Source organism: Myotis myotis, unplaced genomic scaffold (genome assembly GCF_014108235.1).
Source record: "Myotis myotis isolate mMyoMyo1 unplaced genomic scaffold, mMyoMyo1.p scaffold_m19_p_1, whole genome shotgun sequence".
Taxonomy (NCBI): Eukaryota; Metazoa; Chordata; class Mammalia; order Chiroptera; family Vespertilionidae; genus Myotis; species Myotis myotis.
Window position 1 is genome coordinate 11,129,162 of NW_023416313.1, and position 8,681 is coordinate 11,137,842.

Below are 8,681 nucleotides of genomic sequence, written 5' to 3' on the forward strand. Positions count from 1 at the left end.
CTCTCTCATATTAGTGTCTAGTAGCCAGGAGCAGTATCTTTGATACAGCAGGCTTTTAAACACTATGTGATGAGCTCATAAATAACTGGTATTTAGGAATCTGGTCTTTGAAATTTTAAAGTGAGAAGATATTTGCATCTATAGGAGAGAAGAAACTTCTGTTATCATACCTGGAAATATAGGAAGGCAAGCATGTAACTTCATTTTTTAATAGTATATTGTTTTCACCGATACAAATCACCAATATATTATTAGAAGAAATTTTGTTTAACTATTTTGTGTTGCGAAGTTGGGGCTGAATTAGTGTATGGTATTCAATTCAAAGTAGATGTTTTATGGAATTAAGATTTTTTTTAGTGTGTGCTCTCATTGAGGTAAAGGAATGTAAGAGGAAAAACAAAAAGATCCCTAATGCTAGTAAATTGTGTTTAATGGAATTAGTTAAAATTATTGGCTTTTTAGACAGCAGATTCTGAGGAAAACATTATCTCCCTAACTTTTTTTCCCCCCTCTCATATCTATTGAAACCTCTTTGAAATGAGCATGGGTTGAAGGAGGAGGTTAAGGTCAAGTTTACAGAACTGATTCAACTGACTCGATGATTATTTTGTCTGTCCTCATGATTGATTTCTCTGTGTCATTCAGAATTAATCAGGAGAAAACTCAGGTAATCAAATCAGCTGAGCCCAAGTCTGCTTCCAGGACCATATGTGACATGGCCCAGGAGTTATTTTCTTCACATGCCATGTCCACTGATCATCAACCAAAAGGGGAGCCTTGGGTTTTCCCCATGGAACTGTGATTACGGAGGGTGAGGGGCACTGAGTTTTAGTTTCATTAGAGCATGAAGGAAGCAGCAACTATATGCTTTATAAATGGTTGATGTCACAGAGCCTGTTTTCAGGATATTGTGGGTCTATAATTTGAAACTAGAGTTTATGACTGCATTGTTTTCAGTGATGTAAACATACATATGGATTTTAATTATTTTGCAAACAACTCTTCCTTTAAGAGAGAAGATTCCCAGATTCCAAAAAAGAAAGTATGCTTACTAACATCACTTAAAATCAATTCTGTACCACAGGGGTTTACAAAAATAGCCCTGCCGGTGTGGCTCAGTGGTTGAACGTGGACCCATGAACCAAGAGGTCATGGTTCCATTCCTAGTCAGGGCATATGCCTAGGGTTGGGGGTTCGATCCCCAGTAGGGAGCATGCAGGAGGCAGCTGATCAATGATTCTTTCTCATCATTGATGTTTCTATCCCTCTCACTTCTCCCTTCCTTTCACTGAAATAAAAAAAAACAAACATTTTTTTAAAAATAGGTGTGAGCTCTTTGCATTATGGTCTAAGGCTCTTGTTGCCTTCTTCTATTAAAAAAAAAAAATGAAGACTCTTGACAGACAGGCATTAGGATCATTGGATTTAACAAATAAAAATACAAGACATTTAGTTAAACTTGAATTTCAGATGAACCACAACATTTTTTAGTACAATTACATCCCACATATTTCATGGGGCATACTTATGTCAAAAAATAAGTGTTATAGTGATATCAAGTACAGCATGGAGAATGTAGTCAATAATATTGTCATGGCTATGGATGGTGGGTAAAAGAATTATCAGGGGGATCACTTTTTAAATTGTATAATTGTCTAACCACTATGCTGTGCACCTGAAACTAATATTAAATAATATTAAACGCAAACCTTAATTGAAAAATAAAATTTAAAAAAATACATTTGTTTTATAACCTTTGAAAATAAAAAATAAAGTGTTGTTTACTTGTTATTTAAGTTTAACTGAGCATTTCTATTTGACCTGGCAAATCTCACAGGTACGTTTTGGGATATGCAATTTTTAATGTCTTTGAACAACTGCATTTTAGCAGCAAGTATGTGAACCCAACTAAATGTCCTTTTAATGACCATCTTTAATTATCTGATTAGTGGAGTTATAATTTAAAGGATGATAAATAAGGATGAAGGTTCACATGGGTTTACTAAAAAGTTAGTAAGTGCCGTTTGGAAAGAGGATGACACTAAGTAATGACTCTGGGAATTGTGCTGGGAAATTTATGACAGTCGCACAGTACTTTGTATTCCATTTGATATATGAAATGGGATTACTGCCATACACTTAGGAGAAAAATATACCTCTTGGATATTGTGGTGGCTAACATGATAGAGTGAACTTGTTCAAGGAAGTGTGGGAGTAGAGGAAGAAGCTTGGGGTCGGAGTTCATCAGAATAGCAATTACCCAAGCGGGTCAAAAAAATTTTTTTTAAGAAAATAGATTTTGATAATTGAGGTCTAGGAGGAAACCACCTGGTTCATCCAAAAATGACCTTCAAAATGCAAATACCCAAGTGATTTATGTCATTTTTAAACTTTGTATCTCTAGTTAATGGCTATACTCTGGCTTATTTGGGGGGTGGGGGAAACAGCTGGCTCTTATAATTATTATTATGGGATTTGAATTGTAAAAAGAAGACACTCTGTTCTTTTAAACATTCCTTATGCACCTTCATAAACAACCTGTTGCCCAGCCCCCACCCTCACCCCCGGCCCTCCAGCTATTATATCATTACGCTACTTTTAATCATGGGCTCTGTCTGCATAACTCTAAAAAGAGTTCTGCCAAAGCCCAACATTCAGCCAGTCATCTGGATATTCTGTCTACAAGATTCCAAATAACAGTTTTTTAAAAAAAACATCTGGGTCTTTGGCCATGATCAAGCGAGCTGTATCTTTTTTCATTGAGAATGCTTGGCCTTCTACAGACAAAGAAGCAAAGTTACAGGACCAAAAGGTGCATCCCTGGCTTCTAAACAGGCTAATGTCTAAACCAAGATTTTTAAATAATGACATTTTGGACCAAATAATTGTTTGTTTTGCGGGATGTCCTGCATATTGTTCAATGTTTAGCACTTGGCCTCTACCCATTAAATGCCAGGAGGCTCTTCACCTCCCTGTCGTGACAACCTAAAAGGCCTCCAGACATGGCCACTTGTCCCCTGGAGGGACATTTGAGAATCACTGACTAAACTATCCAATATTGATGGTTTTATCCCTGTATCCACTAGCACAGGAGGTGACAGTAAAAGCTAAGTTTAGTCTAGGGAAAGTAAAAGAGTGACAAGGGTGGAAATAGGATAGGATAGGATAGTGGGGAGTAGGAGAAGAGCAGTAGACTGGTAATGGCCCTAACTATTTACATTCATTCATTCAGTCAGTCAGTCAGTCATCATTCTTTATTCATTCCCTTGTTCATTCAATAAGTACGAACTAAGGGCATACTAAGTAGAAGGAAGTGTTCCCAGAGCTCTGGACTCAGTAGAGAAGCAAACACCAATTCTCTGCCCTGGGAGACAATGAGTAGGAAGATAACTCATGCATCCGGTGTTGACAAATGCAATGACGGAAGTGATGTAGGAGAAGGAGAGTGATGGGGAGGCTCTTAGTCAGGGTCTGGTTAAGAAAACATCAGCAATTTTAATGGGGAGAATGTCATACGAAGAGTGGGTTGACCAGGTATAAGATGACAAAGCCTGCACCAGTGAGAAGAGGACACTGCGGTCACCGGAGGTAGTAACTACAGGAAACTCCTGCTGCTAACACAAGGGCTGGGGAACACAGGGAGCAGGATGTAGTGAATAGAACCTGGAAACTTGGAAAAGGTGTTCCTGGAGGGAGGATCCAGACCACTGAAGAGAAGGTGGCCTTGCTGGCTGCTGTTGGTGCCTGTGGAGGTGGGATTAAGTTTGGGGAGAGTTGGGGATGACTGGCCAAGTGGTGGTAGTGTCTCCTAGGGACATGTTAAGGCTGCCTCTGAAAGTATAGCACACGTCTGTCCATTGAAAGGAGCCACTGAACTGGCCTGACACTGTCACTGTCGGGTACAGCAAGCCAACAAACATGGGCAAGACTCCTCCCCACTTCGGCTGCCTTCCAGTTTTCTTCTAGCCCCCCCTGTAGGAGAATTTAATAGGGAGCCCTCTGGCATAGGGGAAATGTAGTCTGCAGAGATGCAGCCCTGGCAAGGCAAAGAAGAATATGGAAGGCGGGGGAGGGAGGGGGCTTGAAACTGAGAGACAGAGCCTGGAAAGCAGCGTAGGGAGGCTATTTTATACAGGAGGTCCTTGGGACCTCCTCTGCCCTGCTTCAGAGATGTCTTGGTCATTGTTCTCTGTGCGTGGCTGTGCTTCGGAATCATCCACTGCACTATAAACCGCTTCAAGGGACAGGCAGACTGTTATCTATATTATCACAAAGTACGTATTAAGTGAGTGAAAGAATGAAGGAATGAATGATCCCTTTAACATGATGCTATTGTTATTTTCTTCAATTGCTTTATTTAATCTCAACATCTAGTTTTATACGGTTAAATTTAAAGTAGAACATAAATGTCCTGGAAATTAAGCAACCATAGCTGAAATATTGCTTGTCCACACCTGATACAATGGTAGCATTCGTAACTTTTTTAGCCGTGTGTGTGTGTGTGTGTGTGTGTGTGTGTATACTTGTACAGTATTCAATCTGACTCTGTACAGTATCAACCAGGCACCCACAGAAGCTGCGTGCAACCTGAAAGAATTGCACCCCATTCCCAAAGGACTCGGAATATTGATTTCTGTGTGTGCCATCTGGCGCACATCACTACTTTTAAAAGGTCTTTTCTTTGATTTATGGAGGTCTCTTGAATCCTATTCTTTTCTTTTTTACAGATATTAACAGTGCCCATCAGCCCCCACCTCACTTCAGTCTCGCGCTTCACATCTTCAAAAAATAGCTTTCCTCTCAGAAGTAACCCTTTGGTGGTAATTGTCTGAAGAGAGAAGTTAACTCCTTCAGACTCCCAGGGCATCATTGCTAAGTGTCTTGTAAAACTCTCTCCTACTTACTACCTGGAGAGGGACAGGGACGGGGCATCTGGAAAATAGCATCCTACGTGTATGCGTTTATTTCCTTCATTGTTATCTCAATGGGGGACCCGAGTCCATCACTCTTAAGAGAAAGAAGCCTCAGGGAAGCTTAGTCATGAATAAGAACAGGATGAGGCTAAAGACTGGGGAGGATAGCCCCCCAACACACCTAGAAAGTTTGACTGCTTAATGAACCTGAGCACGGACTGGGCCATTGGAAGGAGGTGGGGAGAAGGCTGAGGGGTGGGACCTGCCTGGGCTAGGTAGCTGGTCCTTATGCCAGCTTTGGCTGTTCAAGGTGACTTTACTTAATTGTCTTCAAAACTACCTCAGATGCTGTTAAATTTAACCAGTATCTTTGTCTCTTTTTCTCCGGAGAAGCACATTAATACTTTCTTGCCCTGTTTCTTAAACATGTTTTTTAGGGCCCATGAATACCTTGCTCAACAGTTATGGTTTTTAATACGCCCTCATCTTGACTTTTAGGGAGGAATGCCTACAGTGTTTTTTTGGATGGCTCCATTATTGAAATTCCCAAGATCTTCTCCTTTTATCAAAGATCCTGATGCATTTTAAATTCAGAATTTTGCCTCTAAAAAGGATATGTAAAATAATGGCACCGTATTATTCATGTCTCCCATGGTTCCTAATTATAGCTCTACCTCGCAATCAGGCCATTGCTGAAAGACCATTATAGACCACAATGAATGTTTTATACAGGTTAGACAAGTTTCATGTTAAATAAATGTAACCCAAACTGACAACCCATGATAAAGTTTAAGTCCTGGGCCCCAAGCAAATTTTCTTACAGGGACCCTTTTTTCTTCACGTTGAGGTGAAAGTCTCCCCAGCAGAAAGCATTTCCCTTGACATTTGCAAGCCCTATGAGTGTCCTTGAGTGCAGTAATCATGAAAATGCAACTGGTCTGTTATATGTGGTCAAAAACAATTTTTCAAAGTAGCTCAGCAGATGTAGTACGTTATAGTCAGTCTCCTGCACTTATTATTTGATCAAGATAAACATTCCCAGTCAATGCTGATTGCATTTAGCCTGGCCGTATCCTTTGTACATGTTTCAATCCTGATCCTATTTTCTGCTTTTAACGGTACAGATATATGGCAATAAGAAGAATAATTTTGCTAGCAATTGAATTAAAAAATGTGTTTGGTTCTCTATTAATAAAACCTCTGCCTTGTTCAACATCATCAGTAAATAGCCTTGATATTTTTTCTCTCTTCAATTTGCCAGTTGACAATACAAAATATTAGCTGGGGTTGAAGGCTGAGAAGCAAAAAGAGAGATAGTGAGTCAGCACCACCTAGTGGCCAATTCTTAAAATTTGACTAAAGTTTTTGGGTCTTTTTCTCTTACAGACTAGTCACTAGAGAAATAAATAAGTGCTGGCGGTATCTTTCCTATCTATTTTGAAATATTTTTATTTCTTTAAAAATTGAATAAAAATTCTAATATAAAATTATACATTAAATTAAAATTTATTTCATCTCTGCTATTCATATGTTAACAATAATAAGTCAAGTAAGATGATCTGTGTGGGGTGAATAGTAAAAGCAAGAATTGACCATTGGCTGGTCATATTTCCAGTAAAGATAGCTAATTAAGAATGTTCCATCCGCCCTGACTGCTTTGGCTCAGTGGATAGAGCGTCAGCCTGAGGACTGAAGGGTCCAGGTTTGATTCCAGTCAAGGGCATGTACCTTGGTTGTGGGCATATCCCCTGTAGGGGATGTGCAGGAGGCACCTGAATCGATGTTTCTCTTTCTCTCATCGATGTTTCTAATCCTCTATCCCTTTCCCTTTCACTCTGTAAAAAATCAATAAAATATATTTTAAAAAAAGAATGTTCCATCCTAACTTTTTGACATTAATTATAAACTACCTTGGACATATACGTTCACTCTGCTCTTTAGACTCAATTTATTGCCAGTCAGACTGATCTCTTTTGGTAACTCAATGTGGGAGCCAGAGACCAAATTCAGCCAGTGCTTTCCAACACAGAATAAGTATTTGAGAAATTCTGGGCTGAGATTTGGAAGTTGAGAACACAGATTAACCTTTTTATCGAGCTTTGATGTGGCTTTTCAATTCTGCTCAGTGGGACAACTGGAATTTACTCCACAGCGTGGAGGAATCGGGTGTATGATTTTCCAGAGAAACAAAACAATAGGATATGTTAATATGTAGAAATATTTATTTTAAGGAATTAGCTGATACAACTATGGAGGCTAGGAAGTCTAAAATCTGCAAAGTGGACCAGCAGGCTGGAGACCCAGGGGAGAGCTGATATTGCACTTCAAGTCCAAAGGCTGTCTACTAAAGAATTTCCTCTTGATCAGGAGAAGTTTTTCTGTTCTACTTGGAACTTCAACTGACTGGATGAGGCCCATCCACATTACAGAGGGCAATCTGCTTTGCTCAAAGTCCACAATATAAACATTAATTTCATTCAAACACTTCCTTACAGAAACATCTAGAATAGTGTTTGGCCACATATCTAGACACTGTGGTCCAGCCAAGTGGACACACATCAGGTGAAGTATGCAGAGGGAAAAATGAAGGAGATGGGAGAATTTGGGAAAAGTTTAAAACTGCTTATCATCCACCTCAATAACTTGATGGCTTTATGCCCGAGGTTCTAAACAGCATCTCTATTTGCCACTTCAGCACCATTGGAACTGCTGGCTCATCTGGCCAAGGTGACAGAAGGGCTTGCATGGCAGCCTGGACCTGTGCAGAGCCTTCTTTTGTTCTGGGCCCCACTTAAAACTAGAAGCTTTTAGGCTCACTCAGTCAATGGGTCAGAGTGACACACTCAAATGACAAACACGTCGCCTTCAAAATCTAAAGATATAAGCACTGTTTCTTTTTTATTCACTGTAGGACGGGTCAGATGCAACAACTTATCCTTCACCATAGAAGTAATAACTCGACATTCCCCACACCACTGAACCCCTGGAAATTTCCCTGAGATGGAGGTGCGGATTTTGGTTAGATTTATTCCCCACAATCGACAAACAAATGCCTTACCAATAAGTCTCGAGTAGTTGCTACTTCTTGTTCATTAGGTCCAGTCAGCACAATGTAATGGACCAGTGAGATATCTTGTGGGAGGGAAAGGTGATTAAGGTCCTTACAGACTAAATCATGGCATGGGCTTGAAGACTTGACATACTCCTGATATAGGACAGTGAAGGTGTATTTCTGGCTTTGCAAGAGCTTCAATAGGAGTCACCACCTGTTCAGTACATGATAATCCACTGTCATTCTCCAAGATCCATCTATTTTCTGCACAGGCCGAATAGGTGAACTGAATGAGGATGTGGTGGGAATCATTACCCCTACATAACTTAAGTCTTTGATGGTGACAATAATCTCTGACATTCCTCCAAGAATGAGGTATTGCTTTTGATTTACTATTTTCCTAGGTAAAGGCAGTTCTACTGGCTCCGACGTGACCTTTTCTACTGTCATAACCTTCACCCCACCAGTCAGGGAATCCATGTAGAAAATTTGCCAGTTGCTGGGTGTGTCTATACATCCAATTATGTATTACAGAACTGGGGAAATAACAATAGCTTGGGGGTGTCCTGGGGGCCACCGTGGGACATATTTGAGGTAAAAGAACATTAACCATCTGCCCTCCATTAGCCGCTCCTCTGATTGGTGGCCCCAGTGACCTGTGAATCTCCTGGAATCAGTGTCAGTTCAGAGCTTGTGTCTGAAAATTTTTGGAAAGT